The 25,160-nt window shown below is 35.2% G+C and overlaps 1 protein-coding gene and 1 long non-coding RNA gene across 4 annotated transcripts in view; both read left to right on the top strand.

Moving 5' to 3' along the window:
- The window catches only part of LOC145729854 (homeotic protein distal-less-like), a 70,480-nt gene that overhangs the window by 17,482 nt on the left and 27,838 nt on the right, over nt 1-25,160 (top strand). The gene's annotated exons all lie outside the window — the stretch shown is intronic.
- LOC145729855 (uncharacterized) lies at nt 1,821-24,383 on the top strand. Its single transcript, XR_014178475.1, has 3 exons — nt 1,821-11,752; nt 22,728-23,004; nt 23,089-24,383. It is a non-coding gene; the product is annotated as an uncharacterized LOC145729855 (long non-coding RNA).

The raw sequence follows: 25,160 nt of genomic DNA, 5'->3' as shown, positions 1-25,160 counted from the left end.
GTATTCAAATAGATGCCCCCAAGAAGTGCAATTAAAAACTGGTTTACCAGTGATGGACAGGGCCTGGTCGGTTATTTTGATGTACGTGCCCGGCTCCTCCTCGGCTCTTTTTCAGGCCGTGGAAACGCTGAGTTAAGATGTGCAAAACGGTTTTAGAACGGGGTTTAAGTGGATTTTTTCGACCGGCCAACATCTTAAATTAATAGCAATAAATCCTCCACGAATACGGTTATTAATCAGAGATATGTGACTATCTCTTCATCTTTATATGTGGAACCACCTTGTCTGCGTTTGATGCACGAAATTTTTCTCGAAACCAGCTGAGCTAGTCCAAAACTGCTTTAATAATACAAACATCAATATTTATTACAAACAAAATACGATCTTAATGATTTCAAATTAGTGATTTAATCAACAGCATTTCATTCATTGAGTTGTGTAGTTTAGAACGTCCTTTTTAAAGATGTTTTTATCAGAAATATTTTCTAACCAACCAAAATTTTAGCTCTCTAAGTGAAGCCAAATACTTAGTTTAAACGTTAGAAAATATAACATTTATTGTACCCCATCTTCTTCTGCTACCTCAAGGTTTTCTTGTTCATATCAGCCCAGGATTTAATTCCTTTAGGAATTTCAGGATCTTGGCTCTGTTTGAGGTATTTCTTCCACAACCAGCTGGTATAATCCCAAGATAATAATACTAATAAATAATACTCTAGCAAGATGTGGTGGAGTGTTTCTGGTTCTTCTCCGCAGAACCTGCAGGTCTTCTTCTAGGCCTAGCTTCCTTTGGTGTTCTCTGAGTCGACAATGTCGTTAATCAGTGTCTTCGATCTTGCTCGAGGAGATCTTTGGCCTGCCTCAGTCCTGGAAGTCTTTGCTCTCAGTTCTTCTTCAGTTTTATTAAGTTCTTCCTGGACATATGCTTTTCCAAGGCTGCAGAATAGTTCTGGCCCGATCAGTGGCGCTGATGCCAGAGTATCTGCTTGGTGGTTACCCTCTACTCCGACGTGCCCCAGAACCCAGAGGAGAGTTACCTTGCTATTCCTTCCTAGATCATTGAGCTTTTCTAGGCCCTCCAGAGTCATCATCGAGTTGATGTTAGATGAGCTCAATGATATGGATATTTCCTGTCGAGGTTGAACTGAACCTTTCTATGTAAAAATGCTAGGGAACTGGCCCATGGGTTCGGAGTACTTGGTGCAAGGCCCTTAGACTCCTGCTCCACTCCTCCTACCATATTATGGTATTTTTTCTCAATGTTTGAATGGATTCTCTGCTCCAATCTCTCTTTTGGTGCTCAGTTCCGTTCGAAACTAAACTTTCTGATGATTTGGTCGGTTGGGAGGTGTGCACTGTCAGTGCTTACGTATAAAGTAACAAATATCGGCAGCATTTAACCAATTAATAAGAAAAACATGATGGTTCACTGTTATTAATGGGCGAAGAAACATCGGAATGCTAGACGAACGAGATAATTGCTTCATTTCAGAGACACATGCCTTCATGTGGATTCTATCGGCGATTAGTAAAGTTTTAATTATTTATTAGCTATTTTACCAATAAAAAAGTTTGTATTCTAGAAGTGTCACTAAAACTGTAGACCGCCCACTTCGTGGTGGTTCTTTCTAAATGACAATATAAAGGATTTTTTCAAAGAAGTCAATGTACTTAGTGATGGGTTCTATTGTATACCATCATCCTAATCCTACAATTTTAAATGAGCATCTGAAAGCGCCACTCGAGATTTTTACCTACCTGCAGGTGTCAGTTATGCGAAATATTAAATTTTACAACCATGAAACCAAACAAAACGACTTAATCATCCTTTTTACTTACCTCCTACTGTCCATTCACTTTAATCCGTCAACCTAGAGCTTCATGATGTTATGATTATGAACAATGTCTCGGTTATTGTTGCGCAATAATTTTATATAAATAATATTTTTTTTCTAATTGTTCACAGTACATGGGAATAAAAAAACCGAAAAATCCTTGAAACGGCATAATAATGGATGAGGATTACGAAACATGTTGTCATTTCCTCCGTCATGAAAAAAACCTTATTGTCGTTCCAACCATCCTGTGTGGAAAACATGAAATGATTCGTTTGGATTCTATATAATAATGAAACGATATACTTTGGTGCACATAATGGGAACCCGGCTGCGTGGAACCATCATGTTGACTTTTTGGGTGTGTGAGTCTTATTCCTTTATAATAGGTTCGCGGACGTTTGGTTTTGTCATAAATTTTCACCGGTAACTGCTGTTGACATTACTGTTAGATTGCGGTGTTTACATTCAAGAATTAACTTTTTTTAAATTCAACGTTGGAGAATATTTGTTTAAAAAATTAGACAAATTTAATCCACAGAAGTTTTTGGGTCATTTTTAAAACTGCACCATTCTGAATCGAATCAACAGATTTTAATGCGGTTTGGACCGTCATTGAGCTTGGCTGATGGAAAAAACTTTTGCATTAATGCACTCTAACTGTCTTATACAGGGTGTGAAAGAAAAAAAAAAAGTGCAAAAAAGTGACATTTTCAAGTTTTAACATAAGGAAGTGTTATTTAGGTCAATATCTCGGGACGTTTCCCAATTAACGTCCCATGTTTCAAGAAATATTGATTTATCCAAAAAAGACGACATTACAGTGCTTAAGCTCGAATTAAGTCATGGCAGCAGCTTTTTATGGGTCATTTTAGTTGGGTGTAGATTCAATATTATCTTTTACATAATTTTTGAAGTAACGCAGCATACAGGGTGACTAAAGACAATCAAAGTGGGACAAAAACGCGCGCAAAAAAAGAAAAGTATTAAATTACAGCCACTTTACTAATAATAAACTTTTTTCTTACATAGGAACTTGTGGTCTAGGGCATTATCTCGGGACGTTTTTGAGCGTTTATTAATTAACATCATGTGTCCAAAGAAATATCGATTTTTCCGGAAAATGGACATAACACTGTTCAATCTTGAATTAAGCCATATTAGCAGGGATGTATCTATCATTCAAATGCCGTTGTATGTTCAACATTATCTGAGTACTTTTCAGGACAAGCCCCATATTTGGTAAGACCTTACAGGGTGTCTAGCGACAGTGTAAAACTTCAAATTGTTGCACAAATTGTTCTTCCACTTCTATCGGTTAAAATACATAATATGGGACTTAAAATGACAGTTTTGGATACATATCGCTATTTTTTGAGTCACAGGATGCTAATTAGAAAACAGCGTAACCTAACCTAAACAACACTTCCTTAAGTTATAAAACAAACCTAAAAGAAATTATTGATCAATTGGAGGCTACTTGAAAATTTCACTTTTTTGCACGCGCTTCTTTTCTACCCTGTATAGTACAGTGGCGGTGCATTTAAGTCAGAGTTTTTTGCCATCAATCAAAATCCCATAAATTAAGCTCAATGATAGTGCAAACTGCATGAAAATCTGTCGTTTCGTTTAGAAATGGCAAGGTTTTAAATATGACCCATGTAAAAAGCAGTTGAAATCCAAAATTTCCTGTCACATTAATTGAGTTCAAATTAAAACGTCAATTTGAGTATTTTAAAAGAAATGATGTTCAACAATAAGATATAGAAAGTCACTAAATACTTAGTATTTCCTAGCTTCTTTACGACAAAACAAAAACCATTTTGGTTGAAATTTGCTAGAAATAAGTCACACAACTTAATGGCTTTTAGCATAAAAATTAGAAGCAGTGGCCTGCGAAAATAGACCATATTGAACTTGCTCAAATTTCTTAAAAGTACAAATTGTTGTAAAAGTTACCTTTCTAAAGATTACGTTTACATCAGATCTCAAAAAATCTTCGAGAAGCTTTATAATCAAAGCGAAAACAATAAAGGTGAAATTTGCTTGGAACAAATCGCTGTCTTACGGGGTTTTGCCATGAGAACTAAAAGTAGAACCAAGCAAAAATGGACGGTAATGTCGTTTTCTTTTCAGAATGTGTGCATTTCAGATTTTAGATCGCTTATTTTTGGATTATACCTTCATTTCGATTTGACTGAAAATCCAGAGCAAATATATCCACATTTTTCATAAATTAAGAATAGTCAAAGTTGCAGTGTTTTTTTAAGAAAACAAAAGACGGTTTTTTTTGTTATTTTTATTGTAATGCATCTTGTTTTTTTTTTTTTAAGTGCTTATGACTTGATATTCAAACGTTTTCTTTGGCTACTATACAGATTAACAATCGAATTTGAGACAGACTGTTGAAATTGACGTCATCCTAATTTAAGGGGATATTCGATTCTTCGTATAGGAGGAGAGGGCAAATGTGACGTCACAATGGTGTAATTTGACAGTATGGTTTTGTCAAATGACGCCATCCTTGTTTAAAATTAAACATACAGGTGTGGTAAATCCAAAACCGACCATAGGAAAACCGTGTAACGGACAGAGAAACCTAGGTAATTGCATGCGCGGGACAAAGACAGAAAACGAAAAAAATATCAAGTAGGCCATATTTTTAGCGCGCTGTTGCCAAACGCCGTAAGTAAGTTTGTCGAGGGTATTGAATACTTACGGCGTTTGGCAACAGCGCGCTAAAAATATGGCCTACTTGATATTTTTTTCGTTTTCTGTCTTTCTCCCGCGTATGCAATTACTTACGTTTCTCTGTCCGTTACACGGTTTTCTTATGGTCGCTTTTGGATTTACCACACCTGTATAGGAACTTAATGATCAGGAGAGAGAACCATTGGCGAATCAATGCTTTCGAGAAAGATGTAAAAAACTTTATTAGTAACAGTCTGGCAAAGCGGATGTGCTGTTATTGGACAATCACAAGATACCAATCAGTTGTTTCACCGCCTACTATACTAGAAAGCCTAGAAGGTGCTTGTCAAAAATTCCAATATGGCGGAAATAGTGGTGTTTGTTTGTATTGTGGAAATTGAGTTTTTTGAGGATTAGATGAAATAGAATGTGAGAGCAACAAAAATAATTTTGAATTAATGTTCTTGGTAATAACATAAGAACCATTTACCAGTTTTGCTTACCTAGTTTCAAGGATTTACAGATTTTCTTACATTAAACAGTGTTTAAACTAGTTTGTTGTACTTTCCAGGACAAATATTCTAACCAATTTGTTTAGGCTGGTCTTGATTGTGTATAAAAAAGCTCTATCTACACATATCTGGATCAGGATTGAACCTTTTTTTGATTTTTCACTTACAACTTGCAAACAACTACACACAACAATGAAAAAAAAACATATTTTTCACTGCATCTGCATACGTTTGTGTATAAAACACGTGACATTTTAGGATTTCTAGTATAGAGGGTCATGTGATCAACTGCCGTATAAAGCTGTCACATTCGTTCTTATAGACTGACAGATGTCACGAAATGTTGGTTTCTAATGGTTTTCTCTTCTTAATTTTCCATCAATGGCTATAATAAATACAATCAAAAAATGCGATTGACCATCTGAAAACTGATGGTAAAAAACGAAGAGTTATACGGTGCAATTTGTTAGGTTGTCCACCGTCCAATAAATTAATTTGTAAATTGTTAGTTGCCAGGGTTGCCAACGTTTGTCTTTTTGACCAATACAAACAAACCATTTTCCCTCGTTGGCTGGACAAAGAAAAATATGCAGTTTTGGCCCAGGATAGCGTTATTTCTGCCATAAAGCCAACACGAACGGTCCGAGGGGGCCAGACTCGGATTCGGACTGTACAACATAACGTGGCACGGACTGTACTTCACCGCCCATAATGCTTGCATAACCTCACGAGTTCGAAAAGAAAAAGAATAAGTCAGGAACGCCCCTTAGACATGTATACCTTACGTGGATTTATAACAGGCGCAAAACACGTTTAAAATGTATTTTTGTGTTTAGATTTTGGTTTGGTAGTACCTACCATCCGCTCTGTAAAATACTAGACAACAATGAGGCAGGAATTTAATCGAGTGGGCCGTTCTAAAAAAAAGAGGCCCTTTGGACAATCTATAAATTTCGCCGTGACTCTTTTAGCCTATAATTAAATACCAAAATATAAATTTTTACGTGATTTATATGCATGATATTCAAAAACGATAAGCGGGGCTGTGCAACGCACACGTACCTACCTCAGTACCCGACGGTGGCTACACCTTAACCTCAAACCGAAGAGTTTCACGGGAGTCTGCTATTCCGCCAATATGTACTCCTTTATAATCCGCGCTGAAATATTAATATATGAATATGGAATAATGCTAAACACTACCAGGTAGCCCGCATCTTTCTGGTTGTTTATCATAAAGATGCTAAAGTAGTACCGCATAGACGGTTAAGTCCTTTTTTCATGCTACTCTTTTTTGCCTTGCCCTTAGGGGGGCGCTGCTGCACCTAGCAATTTGCCGTCTACGTAAAAAACCCACGAAACCTAAAATTAATTAGCATTTAATTGCTGGTAATTTAATTACCATCAGAATCGTCGTGGAATAGTTTGTTTAAATAAGAATGTGTTGTTATGCAGACAACAGACAATGTCGCAGAAGAACATTGACTTTGATGAATCAACTGGCAACCTCTTGTTGAAAATCTGAAAACTTACTAGAACAAAACGTAACAAAACGAAAAATCTGTCAAAAGTCAATACAAAGCCAACACTGTTGCCACTTATTTCTTAAATTCACTGTTTTAAGGTCAATAAAAAAGACAAATTTAAAAACCTGAGATGACAGTGAGTGGTTGTAATGATCACATGAAACTACGATTACAAGAACATACGAAGGTCAGGTGACTGATCAAGACGCGTTTGGGTCCGAAATTACAAACAAACCAAAACTAGTCATATTATACCAATTTTTTTTTACTAGTTTTCAACTGCAAAACAATAAAAGTCGACTGTAATTGGTTGAATGGTCACGTGACAGTGACATTTCTTAACTTCCAGTCTAGCCTTCTGAGACTACTAGTTCGGTATTCCTCCTTTCACCAAACAGACAATGATTTGACAGTTATCACGTGACTGCGCTAATCGTACATCACAGAGTGTCACGTGACAATTATTAAATTAACCAACATGGAAACTATAATAGTGGCGTTTTAAGATACAACCTCTGGTGGTGAGTTTTGGAGTTAGGATTTTGTACTCTATATTGGCCATTAATTTGTTGATTTTCCTTTGTCAGATAGACATAAGAACAACAATGGCCATCTTGTTTTTTCAAGTGAGTTAAAGTGAGATAAACACTCAAGTAGTGATGGCTAAATTACCGGTAAAGTAAATATTTTACTTTACCAGGAAAATTTGACCGGTAAATTACCAGTAAATTACAAATACTGTGTTTCTGACAGTTCAAACTTTGACACCGCTTTTCTCCCTGACTGTACTTGATTATGTAGTATTTTTTTCAGGTTATTGGATAGGAAATTTAATGAGGATTCCAAAAATGTTCTTAAAATTGTCATTTTCTCACTACAAGTAAGTTTTACAGGCGATTTTGTCCCTGACTGTCCTTTTAAACTGTGTTTTTGGCAATTTAAATTTTAAGAGCGTTTTTCTCTCTGACTTTACTTAACTTTATAGTATTTTCTTTAGTGTATTAGATAGGAAATTTAATGAGGATTCCAAAAATGTCCTTAAAACTGTGATTTTCTCACTTCAAGTGTGTTTTACAGGCGATTTTGTCCCTGACTGTCCTTTTGAACTGTGTTTTTGGAAATTTAAACATTGACAGCGTTTTTCTCCCTGACTGTACTTGATTTTGTAGTTTTTTTTTCAGGTTATTAAATAGGAAATTTAATGGGGATTCCAAAAATGTACTTAAAACAATAATTTTCTTACTCCAAGTGGGTTTTACAGGCGATTTTCTCCCTGGCTATTCTTTAAACCGTTAACTCAAAAACGTTGAAAGTTACAAAAAAATGCAAGAGACCAAAAATGTTTCTAATCAACTTCCTAACCCAACACCATAAGTTTGTAGGAGGGTTTTTGCTTTCAGTATACAAGATGTGCAAGAAAAATATGGTGGTTCACTATTTTTGTCACCCTGTACGCAATTTTTAAGATAGAATTTTTTACTCTACACCGTTGGAAAGGGCAGCTCAAAACGGTTCTTTTAAGTGGTTGAACCACCTTAAACTCCAAAAAATAACAGAGTTACAGGGTGCTCAAATTTCAAACCACCATTTCGACTGATTTAAAAATGTGTTGCATCAAACCAGTTTTTGTAAAAAACTCAGAAACAGTGAAAGTTACGAAAAATTTGAAAAAGAGCACAAATGTTCCTAATCAACTTCTTAATCCAACACCATAAGTTTGTAGGAGGGTTTTTGCTTTCAGTATACAGGATGTGCAAGAAAAATATGGTGTTTCACTATTTTTGTCACCCTGTACGTAATTTTTATGATAGAATTTTTTACTCTACACCATTGGAAAGGGCAGCTCAAAACGGTTCTTTTAAGTGGTTGAACCACCTTGAACTCCCAAAAATAACATAATTACAGGGTGATCAAATTTCAACTGATTTAAAAATGTGTTGCATTAAACCAGTTTTTGTAAAAAAACTCAGAAACAGTGAAAGTTACGAAAAATTTGAAAAAGAGCACAAATGTTCCTAATCAACTTCTTAATCCAACACCATAAGTTTGTAGGAGGGTTTTTGCTTTCAGTATACAGGAGGTGCAAGAAAAATATGGTGTTTCACTATTTTTGTCACCCTGTACGTAATTTTTATGATAGAATTTTTTACTCTACACCATTGGAAAGGGCAGCTCAAAACGGTTCTTTTAAGTGGTTGAACCACCTTGAACTCCAAAAAATAACAGAGTTACAGGGTGCTCAAATTTCAACTGATTTAAAAATGTGTTGCATCAAACCAGTTTTTGTAAAAAACTCAGAAACAGTGAAAGTTACGAAAAATTTGAAAAAGAGCACAAATGTTCCTAATCAACTTCTTAACCCAACACCGTAAGTTTGTAGGACCGTTTTTGCTTTCAGTATACAGAATGTGCAAGAAAAATATGGTGGTTTACTAATTTTGTCGCCCTGTACGCAATTTTTATGATAGAATTTTTTACTCTACACCGTTGGAAAGGGGAGCTCAAAACGCTTCTTTTAAGTGGTTGAACCATCTTGAACTCCAAAAAATAACAGAGTTACAGGGTGCTCAAATTTCAACTGATTTAAAACACTCAGAAACAGTGAAAAATTTGAAAAAGAGCAAAAATGTTTCACAGTCCTTCATACAATAGGGGGGGTGCATGAAAATTGTAGTAATTCAGATTTATGACTTATAACATTAGACTCATAAATTTACTGGTAAAATTGGTAAATTTTCCAATTTTACTTCGCCTTACCAGTAAATAATTATAATAATAATAAGTTACTATAGTACAGCAATAAACGATGGCAAATTGCATCGACGTAATTAAGGTTCAAGTTGTGATTTGACTGTGACAGATCATGTGCAAAATGTCAAATTAAAACCTAGTCTAGGGTGCCCTTAAATATGTCGGTGTAATCGGCCCTCAAAACTGTATTAACCAATCTCACTAACTAAAAACAGAAAAAAATTTAGGTTAGGTTAGAATGCTGTAGCATACCTAGATGGATGCAAGAGGGCGCTGCGATCTTAACTTGTCATTTGGTATTTTGACGTTTCAGTTAAACAAATTTTGACATTTGGAAAAAAAGTGACATTTGTACTGGATGAAGTGGAACGTTTGAAAACCGCAGATGTTTTGACAATAAATCAGCATTGGTTGGGTGGTGGACGTTAAAAAATATCGATAAAACAAGTTTTATAACCTTCCCGCGATCTGAGCCGAAAAAAGCAGTACTTTTATGTCTTTTTAATTGCAACAAATCAAGTTTACTGCAGTCGACCAGTTGCGCGGCACTCACGCCGAAAGTTCGCCTGGTCGGATGCGATTTCAATCTGATACGTTCCACTATAAAATTATACGTTGCACAAGAGTATAAGGGTAAATTCCAATAATTATCATTATTAAGTGCCGAATATAGAGTTTATGATATTTGTTTGTAATTATTCTTAAGCAGAATATGCAATTTTCCAGTAGTCGTCGCTCGTCCGTGGGGCATTAATCAGGGAAAAATGCGGACGCACTTTAATGCCTTCATTTTTCCTTTCCATGTGAACTAAGAACATCACGTGACCTTTACTACTAGAGCTGAGCAAGGTTAATCTGTGTTGTTTCAAATAATTAACATGTTTGTACAATTACACTAATAACATTGCATATATGAATTCAACTGCAAAAGTGCTCATAATTCATGCAAACTTATCGCTTTCAGATAATCAGACTGCATGAATTATTAGATTTACAAGTTGGAATCTGTAAAGCACATCGAGCTTGTTTGAAAATTTTCTATTAACTCAAAACCGAGGAAAACCTACTTCGTTAGAATTATTTGAAGCAGACATTTAGTTTTTAATTGACTGAATGATTTAATAGCTGATGTATAATGGGTAGAAGCATGAACAGATTTTAATCAGATTGCAGTTTTGTTGTTCATGTTATAATAAGATGGATGTTGGTTTTTTTTCGCGCTGTACAATCAGGTTTTGATAAGGCGAAAGGAACCGTTATTGGTACATCCTGTTCCTGTAAACTGCCAGTTTTCTGACCATATTGTAAGTGCACGTGTATGATTTGGTTCTAAAAGGAAACGTTATTGTCGCCAGTGTTACAAATGTCATGATTAAGGTAAATAATAAGGTCATTCCAAAAGAATTAGTCTTTATTGACTTAATTGGTCCTTCCTTTTTAGAATCATGCTCAGGAGAACTAAACTGAACGGTACAATGATAAATTTATGTTACAGCCTTGCATTGACATTGTTTTGATTAAAGTTAGTTGTTTGGATTCAGGTCTGGAAATCCGGCAGTCCACTGTCCTAATTCGAAGGGGGTGCTTGGCAGTGAAACCCTTCCCCCGCATACTTAGGGCCGTAACTAACGTTATAACGTCTGTTTTTGGACAGATAACGATTCGATGGCCAAATTTATTAGGGCGCGGGGAGTTTCCACCCTATACGTAGGCCTGTCGACTGGCGGGATGGGCTAACACTGACAAAGACCGACTATATCGCGGCAAAGCGTTGCACTAATTATAGGGAACCCTAAACCTTTGACATTTGACCTAATCCACTAACGAGCTGGCTGGGGATATTTTGTTACTTTGCTATACACCATTTTTATGAGGCTAATCGGGAGTATTTCATGTTCTGTCCCCCCCCACTTCTCTTGAGAGACTTGATAAAACGCATACTTGTGACTAATTCACTTTAAGTAGCACTCTAATTAATTTACTAAATTTATTTAATTTTCGATAGCGAATAACACGGGCAAATTAAACTCGTGTAGGTTTATTTAACAACTGGATGGGCAATCACACAACCGGCGAACGAACAAAGTATGAAATTTCATAAAATCGAAAACAAACTGTATTCCCGTCTTATTGAACAGTTATTTGACATCCTCACTTAACCTAATATGTGAAAGGACCGAAAGAAGAACTACGCTAATTCTTGCCTCTCAAACGTTTGGTTCGCTTCCAGGACTGATTATTTGCTCTAAGGTTGGCGGCAACAGCGTAGATTTCCTGTCACCTGTCAGTTTAGTTGACAATTCGGCACCAGTATGGCGTACGTTTTTATTTCGTTCGGGATTTTTCAGTGTTTTTTGTACATTTTCTGGTGTAACTGCGACGTAAAGTGGCGTGTAAGTGATTAAATAGTCAGATCAGATGCGGGGGGAATGTTCAGGTAGGAATTGATTGTTTTAATCTTAGTAAAATGCGGACATGCCGCTGGAAGCCGAGAGAAATTTTGTAAGGCAGTGTTGCCAATAATTCCACAGTTGGTTAGTTGAAATACTATAATTGACTATATTAGAAATAAAACCATTATAGCTCAGAGGTATACATTTCTTCTAAAAAGTGGACAAAAAAAGTGTTTCTGTTAAATTCCATTAGGTTAGCAATAAGTTTCAAGCTAATTTGAACTAACGGGTGTTCAATAATTGTTATGGTCGTAGTTAGCTGTGGTTCTCTCGTTCTAACCGGCGGATTGACAGCTGTCATATAATAATTGTTTGCAACGTTATCTAAGACATACGCTTTTTGTGACAATTGCCATCCATAGGCGACCTGACCATAACAATTATTGAACACCCGTTATAATGAAATCTATTTTTTTTCAATATCATTGGAATATACAGGGTGTTCCTATATATCTTGTACAAACGACAGGGGGTGATTTCTTGGCATATTTAATTGCTAAAGTTTCACATAAACGTGGGTCCGCAAATGCTTGGTTTTCAAGATACAGGGTGTCAAAATTTTTTCTAAAAAACTTTTTTTTAATAATATGCCTTTCTGCCGATTTTATTGAAATTTGACAGCGTTTTGAACTATGATAAGATGTCAAGTTTTCAGTAATTGAATGATATTTATGTCTTCCAGTGGCGTCCCAAAAGGCAGTATCACGAACAAAAAAAAAAGTGTGTCACTTTTCTGAAAATTATTATTATTTTTTTTTATTAAGTATATTAATTGTTTATTTGGATTTTTTTTGCAAAAAAAGAACATGTTCCCTTCAGCTTTTGATAATGGGCCTATCCCACATATCATAAATTTTTGTTTTAATGACTGGAATCGAAAGAATAGGATCAAAAAACTAATTTTTCATATTCTTGAAGAAAAAATTATGGTCGTAAATGTTCCTACATTAGTTTGAATTTGTCCATTAAATTTAAAAGATCTGTTTTGGCGCGCATGTGACGTACGTAATTCTGGGCGATTTTATTGGCTGTTGCACGCCAACTGTTTCACTTCTTGTCGCTGATTGGTTGATAGTGTAGTACGTCACCGGCGGCAGGCGTTTAAAACATGAGATTAATGTAGTTTTTATCATCATTTTTTTTCTATTTAGACTTAATATTTTTGAAAACAAAAAAATACGGGTATAATATTTTCAATCCGTCTTTATAGTTATGAAATAAAAAAAAATTGTGGGACAGGCCCATTAGTTTATTTTTTATGTTTTTTAAGGACATGCAAGGGAATGGTTTTTATTTTTTTTCTCGAAAACGAAGCAAGATGCGAAAAAATATCAAGAGACACAAAAGTTGTATTTTTAGTTGCTTATTCCAAAAAAAACACTTTTTTTCTCTTTTATTCTGTCCCTCGGGACACCACTGAAAGACAAAAATATATCGTTCAATTACTGAAAACTTAGTTGAAAACCCTGTCAAATTTCAATAAAATCGTCAGATAGGTCTTTAAGATATAAAAAACAGGTTTATTAGAAAAAACTTTGACACCCTGTATCTTGAAAATCAAGCATTTGCGGAACCATATTTATATGAAACTTTTGATGCGTGGATGTGTACAAAAAAAAATGATCTTTGTTAACTACAAACTTTGGTTTATTTAACGAAATAAGAACGTGAAAAATAGTAAACGCGTGATTGTTGCCTTTGTCGAAAGTCGTATCGCTTCTGTTCTTGCGGCACACACACACACACGTCCCGTCTCTCTCTTCTCAGTCGGGATCGCGGGGTTGCCACTGTGACTTTTTGTCTATCACTTTCGCGTCGTAACATGCCGCCCGCGTTGAAAAATTAAAGTTTTTCAAAAAAAAACACGCACTGAACTGTCGAAATCGATTGTTCCTTACTGAGCGTTTTCTTCGCATTGAACCAGCTCGTCCTGCATAGGGAGAATGCACACCTTCTTTTAGGATCGTCTGGTAATGGTTCCATTGGGCAGCCTTACTGAGACCACTCGAATGACATTATCGTAACCGGGATGTAGCTCCGTCACTCTTGCTAGAGGCCATCTTAAAGGGGGAAGGTTGTCCTCAACGAGAATTACTAAACTTCCAACTGGCAGCTGACTTCTGAGGTCGTTTTTGGTGTTCCACTTGTTTCTGACCTGGAGAAATGCAAGGTACTCTCGGGACCAACGATTCCAGAAATGTTGAAACAACTGTTGTAATTTTTGGTATCTGGATAACCGTGAAATATGCATATCCTTTAAATCTTCTTCCGGTGGACTTAACAGTGAGTCGCCTATTAGGAAATGGGCGGGGGACAAAGGTAAAAAGTCATTGACATCGTTAGAAATTGGTACCAAGGGACGCGAGTTTAGACACGCTTCAACCTGCACAAGCAGAGTGTACATCTCCTCATAGCTTAGAGATGAATTGCCTAATACGCGCCGAAGGTGAAATTTACAAGACCGCACAGCAGCTTCCCAAAGCCCACCTAGATGGGGTGATTTCGCGGGTATGAAGTGCCAACGAATTTGGCTGTCAGCTAAGAATTTTGTCACGCTTTCATTGTGATCTTTTTTGTTGATTAGGTCATACAACTCTAAAAAATAGTTGTTTGCGCCTACAAAATTCGAGCCGTTGTCCGAGTAGATGTCGTGAGGTTTACCTCGTCGTGAATAAAATCTCTTTAATGCATTCAGAAAACTAGAAGTTGACAAATCTTTTACCAGCTCGAGATGCATAGCTCGAGTAGCAAAACAAACAAATATGCAGATATACGTTTTAATTAGCTTGGTTGTTCTTAGAGTTCCGTCCTTTACATAAATAGGTCCGGCATAATCCACCCCACATTTGGAAAATGGTCTACTCGGTACTACTCTTGAGCGAGGAAGAGAACCCATTAAGAAATTTGTCGGTTTAGGGTTGACTCGATAACATACTTGACATGATCCGATTATACGTTTTACGGCATTTTTTCCATTAATAGGCCAGAACTTCAGACGTATGATAGATAAAAGATTTTGAATACCAGCGTGCAAATTTTTTAAATGTGCTTCTCGTATTATTAAATCGGTTAATCTGTGCTTATATGGCAGTATAATAGGGTGCTTTTGTTCGTATTTTAATTCTGAATTTGTTAGTCTACCTCCTACTCTAATTATACATTCTGAATCAAGAAATGGACTTAAATTTAATATTTTGCTGGTATTGCTTGTCATTCCTTTGCGTTTGAGATCTACTAACTCTTGCTTAAACACGCTATGTTGAACTAATTTTATCAAAACCAATAAAGACTTGTCAAGTTCGTCTACAGTAAGAGTGTTGTATTCATAGGTTTTCTTCAACAAGGATCGATTTTTAAACCTGAGAATGTAAGCAACTACTCTAGTTAGTTTTGTTAAACTAGAAAATTTGTTGAACAGATAGTCGTTGAAACTTGGATTGATTGGTAACTCAGTACTTAAATTTACAGCTGCACATCTATTGTTCGTAAATTGTACGTTTGACTTTAACTCTGGAAGATTATCAGTTATGGTTGTTAAGTTATCTTCGAGCTCAACGTCAAGACGGTCGATCTGTAAAAAGTCAGGTCCGTAAAACCACATGTGGTTATCCACTAACTCTTTGGGATTTAGCCCTCGTGATATGATATCTGCCGGGTTTTCCTTACTCTTTACATGTCTCCAATTTGTGACGTCGCTAAGTTCGGTTATTTTTGCAACCCGATTAGCTACAAAAGTTTTTAAATTTTGAGGTTCTATTTTTAGCCATGCTAGTACTATGGTCGAATCGGTGAAATAAGTTGTTCGACAAATCGGTAAGTCAATAATATTTTTGATTTGGTTCATGAGTTTAGACAATAAGTGAGCTGCTAAAAGTTCTAATCGTGGAAGTGTCTGTTTTTTCACAGGAGCTACTTTGGATTTAGCCGTTAAAAGGGTAATGGTTTTCTCACCGGTTTGAGTGGTCGAACTAATATAGATACATGCGCCATATGCTTTCTCAGAGCTATCACTAAACCCGTATAGCTCTATAGTCGAGTTCGGTAACGTCACGTGTCTTGGTACCTTTACATTATTCAAGTGTTGAATCTGAGATGAAAATTCAAGCCAATTGTCAACCAGGTCTGGTGGAATATTGTCATCCCAATCCAGATCTAGCTTCCAAAGACTTTGTATTAATAGCTTTGCTTTAATCGTGGCAGGGCCTATAAGACCAAGCGGGTCGAAAATTTTAGAGATAGCTGAGAGAATCGTTCGTTTGGTAAATTTATTTAAGCTAAATTTTACGTCAACTATATAATTCAAAGTATCATCGACAGGATCCCACAAAATGCCCAACGTTTTTAGTTGTTTTTTATCACGAAACAAAACTAAATGGTCTTCATTTTTATTTCCGTTTAACTGCAAAATGTTGTTTAAGAACGACTGATTGTTCGATGACCATTTTCGTAGTTTAAAGTTTGCTTGAGCCAAAATTTCTGAAAGTTCTTGATACACTTCTGTACATTCAGTTTCATTATCAAAACTCGCTAAAAAGTCATCCATGTAAAATGCTTGATCAATTAAATTTGATGTTCTTGGATAATTAGCTCTGTTTTGTAATGCTAGCTCTTGTAAACAGCGTGTGGCTTGAAAAGGTGCGCTTGAAGTACCGTATGTGACAGTTTGTAAATTATAAACTTTAATTTTTTCTTCCGGATTCCATCTCCACAATATTTGTTGGAAACGATGTTCAGTTTCATCGATTAGAATACAACGATACATCATTTTGATGTCAGCACTTAATACATATTTACGTAAGCGCATTCTTAATAAAATCGAGAACAAGTCTGGTTGTACAGTCGGGCCAACTAATATCAAGTCATTAAAGGAAATACCTGAACTAGTTTTTGCACTGGCGTCAAATACTACACGACATTTTGTAGTAGAAGAGTTCCTCAAAACAGCTGAATGGGGTAGAAAATATGAGTTACAATCATTAATGTTTATCGAATCTAGTTCGCCTTTTAACTTCATATGTCCTAATGACTCATATTCTCGCATAAAATCTAAATAAGCCGTCTTCAATTCCGCGTTTTGACCAAGCTTTCTCTCTAAATAATAGAAACGTTTTAGAGCCGTCGTTTTTGAATTGCCAAGTTGAGAATTTTGATTTTGGTTAAATGGATATTTTACAATAAAAGTACCGTTCGAATGCCGTGTTGTCGTTTCTTTAAAATAGTCTTCGCAGTATTGTTGATCTTTTGAAAGATGCGTTTCGTTAGGTAACTCCTCTAGCTGCCAAAATTTACTCAAAGTTTCTTGTAATGTTTTATTGGTTGTTCGTGCGGAAAAATTACAGACTGTTTTTTGAAAATCCAAAAAGTTTAAAGTACCGGTCAAAATCCAACCTAAACGAGTTTCTTGTAATCCTAGCATTTTGTCTCCGAGTTTAATTCTTCCTGTCATTAACAAATCGTAAAATATTCCTGCTCCTAAAAGTAAATCAACATCCTGTGGTTCATTGAAAGTACTATCTGCTAATCTAATATTTTTTGGAAAAATGATTGCTGAAGCATCAAATCTAGTAAGTGGTAGTTTTTCAGTAATGACTGGCAATACAAGAAATGACAAGTTTGCTTGAAATTGATTAAAGCGAGACTTTATGAAAGATTTTGCACGGTGCGTTATTCGAGTTAGACTTTGACTAATACCTGAAAGTGGTAAGTTAATGTTTTCGAGTTGCAAATTTAATTTGCTACAAAGTGATTTAGTAATCAGATTTGATTGACTACCTGAGTCCAGTAATGCTTTACACTCGTGCCAATGTCCTTTATTATCCGCTATCAATATGACAGCTGTTGATAATAATACTTGATTAGTGTGAGACGCAACATACGACAACTCGCCTGAAATTTCGTTTATTTTCCAATTTGAAACTTGATTGGTATTTGTCAGAATCGAACTGTCATAAACTTGGTTTATATCGTTAGGATTAGTAGCAAGCATTGCATGTTGCCCAGCTTCAGAAGAAGCTACATATTCTCGAAGTTGTCGTGTGTTTCCATCCGTGATTTCCCCTGAATTATCTGTCTGTGTCCTATTGACATTATTCTGACTGCTTGAATTTTGCGAAAAACCTCTGTCAATATGTAGTAATGTATTATGTTTTTGATTACAGGTTCTACATCCACCAGATCTACAATCATACTTTGAATGTCCTGTTCTTAAGCAATTACTGCAAAGTTTAAGCTTTTTCACTTCATTAAACCTTTCTGAAGGGTTTAAATTATAAAACTTGGGACAGTGATAAATAAAATGATTCTCGTTACAGTAATTACATTTTACAGACTGTGACTTATCACTCCTGTCAGTAAGTCCATATGCACATTGCTGATTTAAATTGGCGTGAGAATTGTTATTCGAATAGTTTCTGGTACCTTTAAATGGAAGTTTTGTATGTACTTGATCTCGTGATTTGCTTTGATTTACGTTTAATTTTGAAAATTCATGATTTATTGCTTCAAGGGTACAACACTTTTTTGTCAAAAATTCAATAAATTCACTTAGTGTTGGTAGTGAATCATTAGTTTGTTTGCTTTCCCATTCTCGAATACTGCTACTGTCTAACTTATGCAAAATTAGTGGAATTAACAACGTGTCCCATTGTTCAACTGGTAAAGATAATTTTTGTAGCGCACAGATATGCTGATTTACCATGTCTATTAATTTTCTTAATTGCAAGGGCGAATCCCTATGGACAATTGGTAAATTAAAAAGAATGTTATTAACATGAAAATTAATAATAGCTCGTTTATTTTCGTATCGTTTTTTTAATAACGCAATGGCAATAGAATAATTTGAGGCGGTTACATCTAAAGACTCTACTAACTTTAGCGCGTCTCCCTTACAGCATACCTTTAGGTACAAAAACTTATTTACTTCACTTAAGTCGGTTCTATTGTCCACTAAAGAGTCAAAAATGTCTTTGAAACTAAACCATGTTTCATAGTTTCCGTAAAAAGATGGTAACCCTAAGTCTGGGAGTTTGGCAACAGCGCCCGCCTGTGGCAGCGAAATGTGCGCCTGCGCCGACTGTGACGATAATGACGTGGTAGGAGAGGAAGAAGAGTTGTTTACCGAGAGGTTGCAAACTTTGTCTGCATCTGCAATATATTTTTTTGCATATGAAATAGCCGCATAAAAAGCAGTTTCCGTGTCAAGTCTATTAATTTGTTCCTCATTCGACAAAAATTCTAAACGGGTTTGAATTTTATCGAATTCTGAAAAATCTTCTTCCACGCTCTTAAGCCGAGTTTCCGTTTGAAACCGATCAATAGCATTCGATAAATAATCATTAAATCGATTTAATCTTTGACATATTACTTTACGAGCATGCCTTAATTCCAAAATGTCTGTGTCGACCGACTCTGTTGAATTAGAACTCTGCATTGTTTGCTTTTTTGCTTTTGGCATTCTTATTTAGCACAAAAATAAAACACGTGATGATTCGAGACGAGATATTTTAAACAAAACGAGAATATTCGAAACAAATGTATATACGAGTACTGCCTGGGTGTGAAATTTGCAAATTTCCCTTTTCTTGCAACGTGAATAAATCCTAAACTTAATCGAGATTCGTGACGTAATTAAAATACGAGAATGGACGTGTAAATTCGCGATAATTACTGTACACTTTGCTATTATTTTCAGGTCGAAACGTGTAAATCCATAAAAAATAACGTAAACTGTGGCGAACGATGTAAACGTTTTTCTAACGATTATCAAAATAAGTACGGTAGGAATGATTAAAAGGATACAGGCGCTCACCTTTTGTTTCTTGTTGATTGTGGTTTGGCGATCGACGTACAAAATGGCTGCTTTTCTTGGTTCTGTTTCTGTTTCGATGCAATTTGCTTGATTCTCCAAACTTCAATTTGGAATCTGGCTGACGAAGGACCACTATGATGCGTGGATGTGTACAAAAAAAAATGATCTTTGTTAACTACAAACTTTGGTTTATTTAACGAAATAAGAACGTGAAAAATAGTAAACGCGTGATTGTTGCCTTTGTCGAAAGTCGTATCGCTTCTGTTCTTGCGGCACACACACACACACGTCCCGTCTCTCTCTTCTCAGTCGGGATCGCGGGGTTGCCACTGTGACTTTTTGTCTATCACTTTCGCGTCGTAACAACTTTAGCAATTAAATATGCCAAGAAATCACCCCCTTTCGTTTGTACATGATATTTAGGAACACCCTGTATAGTGTGTCTAGAATAAAGGAGGGCCACTATGGGGATCTTGAAAACGGTTAGAGATACAGATTTGGTTAAATGGGAGAAAAGTTGCGTAATCATGGCCTTTTGAGATATTTTGAAAAAAGTGAATTTTTTGGTTTTACATTTTATTTGTGACGTTATAATATTGGACCTAGACCAAAACTAATGACACTTCTCCACAGCAACTTTTAAAGCTCTTTTAAGTGGCATTTTTTTATTCCAACGTTTTGTTTTTGCGAAACCATCATCAACTTCTTCAAATAGAAATTTTACTTTTGGAATTGGAAAAAAACTGTTTTTTTTTTCTTATTTTTAAGTATAAATTAATAATAACCATCTAAATAACCTACACATATTATTGGCATAAGCAATTTGTAAATTAAGCTAAAAAAAAACAGAGTAAAATGCATTTAATCCATAAAGTGTCATACATCATTGAATTTGGAATAAAAATGTCTTTCAGATGCTGATGTTAAAAACCAATGAACGCATTTAAAAAAATGAGGTTGATGATGGTTCCACAAAGACGAAACGTTGGAATAAAAAACTGACAATGCCACTTTAAAGAGCTTTACAAGTTGCTGTGGAGGAGTGTCATTAGTTTTGGTCTAGGTGCAATATTAACGTCACAAAAAGATAAAATTCAAAATTAAAAATTCACTTTTTTGAAAATATCTAATAAACCAAAAAATATTCTAAATGTCATTTTACTAAGGCTATGATTACGCAACTTTTCTCTCATTTAACCAAATCTGGGTTTCTAACCGTTACCAAGTTGCCCATAGTGTGGCCCTCCTTATTTTGGACACACTGTAGGTATACATAATTTGAAATCATTAAAAGTCGAATTTTGCTTGTGATAAATTTTGATGCTTCTGTTAAATTCTATTAGGTTAGCAATGGGTTTCAAGCTAATTTAACCCATAATAACAAGAGGTCAAAGCTGATTTTCTGAAATAAGTAATTTTGTATGTAAAATTTGACATTATGCACCCAAAAGAAGCTTCAACTAAATGAAGCATGTGACGTGAGTCAGTACCGTCAACAGGTGGTCACGTGATGATGAGGTAAAGCACCGCCCTCTGTACAAGAAAGCCTAGAATGTCACTTTTAATGGCGGCGTTAGCGGTTTAGTCGTTTTGTACACAAACCTATGCAGATGCAGTAGAAAATATGTTTTTTTTTATTTTTTTGTGTAGTTGATTAGAAGTTGTGAGTGAAAAATCAAAGAACGCTTCATTCCTGATCCAGATATGTATAGATATGGCTTTTTATACCCAATAAAGTCCAGCCAAAGTAAGTTTGGTTAGAATCCTTTGTCCTGGAAAGTACAACAAACTAATGTGAAAACTGCTCAATCAAAGAAAATTTGGAAATCCTTGAAGCTTGGTAAGCAAAACTGGTAAATGGGTTTTATATTAGTACCAAGACCTTTCTTTTAAAATGTAAATGTGCCAATGGAACTTCTAAAAGCTGTCCTGTTTCTTCAGAGTAAATCTTTGTTGCTCTCAAAATGTAACTCACATACGTATGTAAGAGGCAATAAGTTTACTGAATGAGAAAGCATATTGAACTTACCACTGAGTATTGTGTTGGAGTAAAATCATTCCAGTTCAAAGCTTTCAACCACTGTTGGGTTCGAGCAGGGTCTTTTGGAAAGTAAAAGACTGACACTTTTGGGCCTTTCACCAAATTGCTTTGACAATTATTTGGCAAACAACAAGTGGACGGCATATTGTAGAGGCAATAGAATTTAAGTTAAAAAACCAACAACAAATTATAGAACAATGAAGGAACAATAACAATAGTGATAACACAATAAAATGAACACAAACTACACTTTCACTAGAACAACAAACATATAAACAACAATATATAATAGCAAACAAAAATTACTTTGGCAAGTAATCCCAAGTCTTGACTTTAAACCTTAAAAATTAATTTAATCATGGAAAAACTCAATTTCCACAATACAAACAAATGCAAACTGTCAACCACTATTTCGGCCATATTGGAATTTTTGGCATGCACCTTCTTGGCTTTCTTGTACAGAGGGCGGTGGGTAAGGTTGATCAAGAAATGAATTAAAATCTGGAAACCAACTGTCAAAAGACGTCACATTTTGGTACGCTGTCACTTACAACCGTTACTTATCCTTGTTTGAAGCATTAACTTGTAACTCTTTTATCATGGACAATTTTCATATCTGTAGGTATACTATTAAGTTACATATCAAAATTTAGCTTCTTTAGCTACAGATCAACTAAATGTTTGTTCAAAAAAAACTGGAGATGAGAATAGTATTGGCGTATAGTCGGAATTTATTGCGATAAAACGAGAACTACACGCATACAAGACTTTCAACGATTCTAGATAGTTCCATTGTAAAATAACTACAGTATTTCAGTTGGATTTTTCTTCGAAGAAGTAAGAAACGTTTAAAATAGCACACAGGCGAGTGTATGCCTAGTATTTTTGTCTCGGTTTCCTGTAGTGGTACTGAATCCGAATAAATGGTCGTTCCCAAGGAAATGTCAGCTGTGAATCTAATTCAATGGTATACGTATTTTAAACAATGGCCTGAAAATGAAACATCAACTCGGTTGCCGCTACCGAAGGTCACCTTAAGATTGTAGATAGAAAAAGTGCATAAATACATTTATTATGAAACTACCATTATGCAACCTATTACTCATTTCAGATGTTAAACAAGTTCTTGAAAAACCGCTTTGAAGAAGCCGAGCTGGAGAAGGAAAATGCTGTTTGTTTTCTCTCCGGCCGAGAACAAACAACGGAAAAAATGTTCTTTTTGGTTGCCTCCCCAATAAAACATGCAGATGATACATTAACTGCAGTATGTCGTTTCCACTTTATTAAGCCAGGATATAAAAAGCATTCTTCCGGTTCTCGACTTGTACGTTAAAATACCCGTATTCCTCGCGTGGCTTGACAAGGGTCAACACTAAACCCATTTGCTGGTTTGTTATTATTATTAAGTGAATTGACATTTTGGCAACCCTAATACAACAACTGTTATTTCCTATTCTCATGCCCACTACTAGACCATCAGCCAGCATGTTGAAGCACAAGACAAGGCAATTAAAGTAATCAGGCTGGGCCTCTCTTATCGATTGCCCAACCTGCCCAAAATCCTGCGAGCAACACAAAGTCATAAAACGATTCAGGCTTGATGATCTTTTTTTTTCGTTACGACTAATGTTCAGAACCACCGACTGTGACCAAGGCTATTTACCGGAAGTCCAAGCACATCCATCTTTAGATGTCATTCGTGTGAGAAACTATAAAAACCCCATACAATTCGCTGCTTCTATGTAGGTTGTAATTATATGAAATAAATATTTTACGGTCTTTTGTACTTGGAGGTCTCTCGTGGTATAACGGTACATTTTTAGTGAAAGACTAGAACAAACAACAAAACGGAGACCCTCCCCATTAACGCAAAAACCACTAATACACACAGAGTGTATATTTAATTAGGCTTTTTACTTGAAGCTCTATTAGTCAACTGATGAGCACCTTCAATTAAATGCAACGTAATAAAACTAGTTGCAAAACTGTCGTACTTTGACTCTTCCTAACCTAAACTATGTTGTTACGGTTTTTAGTATTCACAGTTCAACACTAATTGCTGCTATTACAGCCAATTACCGGTAATTATTAAGCAACGTGAAAATAAGTGAGCCCTATTTCCACAACCTGTTAATATTTTGTCGATTTTCCTTAGATGGAAAAAAAATTGAAATCTGATTGGAAAATTACAAACACACAAAATCATATATTTTGATTAATATCAAAAGGTCAAATGGTTATATTGCAATGTCCCATTCAGGTCAAATAGACAAATCACGAACAAACATTTGAGACAAAAACTTTATGTCAACAATAAAGTGACGTTTTGGGTTAGATTAGAAAATATCCCAGTTAATTTGTATCTCTTTTACAAAGGAGCAATTTTGTTACAGCACCTAAAATAAGGCAAATCTGTCAAATGGGTAAAATTGCCCTGACAAAGTTGACAGTTGACAGTACGCTGGAGTGTCCAAGAGGAAGCTTTTGCTTAAAAAACATGTAATCATTATAGTAAAATCTTTGTTACTGAATTATTATAATATTTTACCAATTTTTCAACATTTAAACTACATTTTTAAGTTTGACAGGTGTCAACTGGACTTGACAGTGTTGCAAGCTCTAAAATTGCATAATCAAAGTGACAGGTGATGTGTCTCTTACAAGTTCAGCTTTTACAACTGTCTAAAATAGTCTAAATTTAATTTAGCGAGTTTTTAAAGTTCAAACCACATTTTAACGGTCACGTGATTAATTTTGACAGATATCAACTGGTCTTTATAGTGTTGTAAACTCAAAAATTGAGTTATCCAAGTCACGTGACGTGTAATTTTCAATTTAAGTTTTTACAATTGTCCAAATTTTGTTTATCAATTTTCCAAAGTTTAAACTGCGTTTTGAAGGTCACGTGACTGTTTTTGACAGTGTCAACTGGTCTTTACAGTGTTTGGAAGCTCAAAAATTTGGTTATTTAAGTCACGTGACGTGTATTTTTTAATTTAATTTTTTACAACTGTCCAAATTTCGTTTATCAATTTTCCAAAGTTTAAACTGCGTTTTGAAGGTCACGTGACAGTTTTTGACAATGTCAACTAGTCTTTACAGTGTTGCAAGCTCAAAAATTGAGTTATCAAAGTCAGGTGACGTAGTTCTTAAAATTTTACCACTGTCTAAATTTAAAATATTATACAGTGTGACCCATTTAGAATGGAAACACCCCTATAAAATTTTAGGTTATTAACCGATTTCAATGATTTTTTTTTTGAAATAATTAGGAATGAAATGTCTATTATGGGAGAAAATTTTAAATATTTATTTCAGTTTTCAGGTCATATTACGAGACTTTTTCTTGATAGAAAATGGAGAATTTTTATTAGCGATTTTTTTATTGAAAAAATTACTACGCCACTGGATCTATAGTGCTTTCAAATAGCTGTGACCAAATTTTTTTTTTATTTTTTTTTTTTGATTTTTTTTTTTGATTTTTTTTTTGATTTTTTTTTTTTGTTTTTTTTTTAATTTTTTTTTTTTTGATTTTTTTTTTTAG

Source organism: Ips typographus, linkage group LG5 (genome assembly GCF_016097725.1).
Source record: "Ips typographus isolate SLU linkage group LG5, UJ_Ityp_2.0, whole genome shotgun sequence".
NCBI classification, from domain to species: Eukaryota; Metazoa; Arthropoda; class Insecta; order Coleoptera; family Curculionidae; genus Ips; species Ips typographus.
This window is presented reverse-complemented; position numbering and strand designations above follow the sequence as displayed.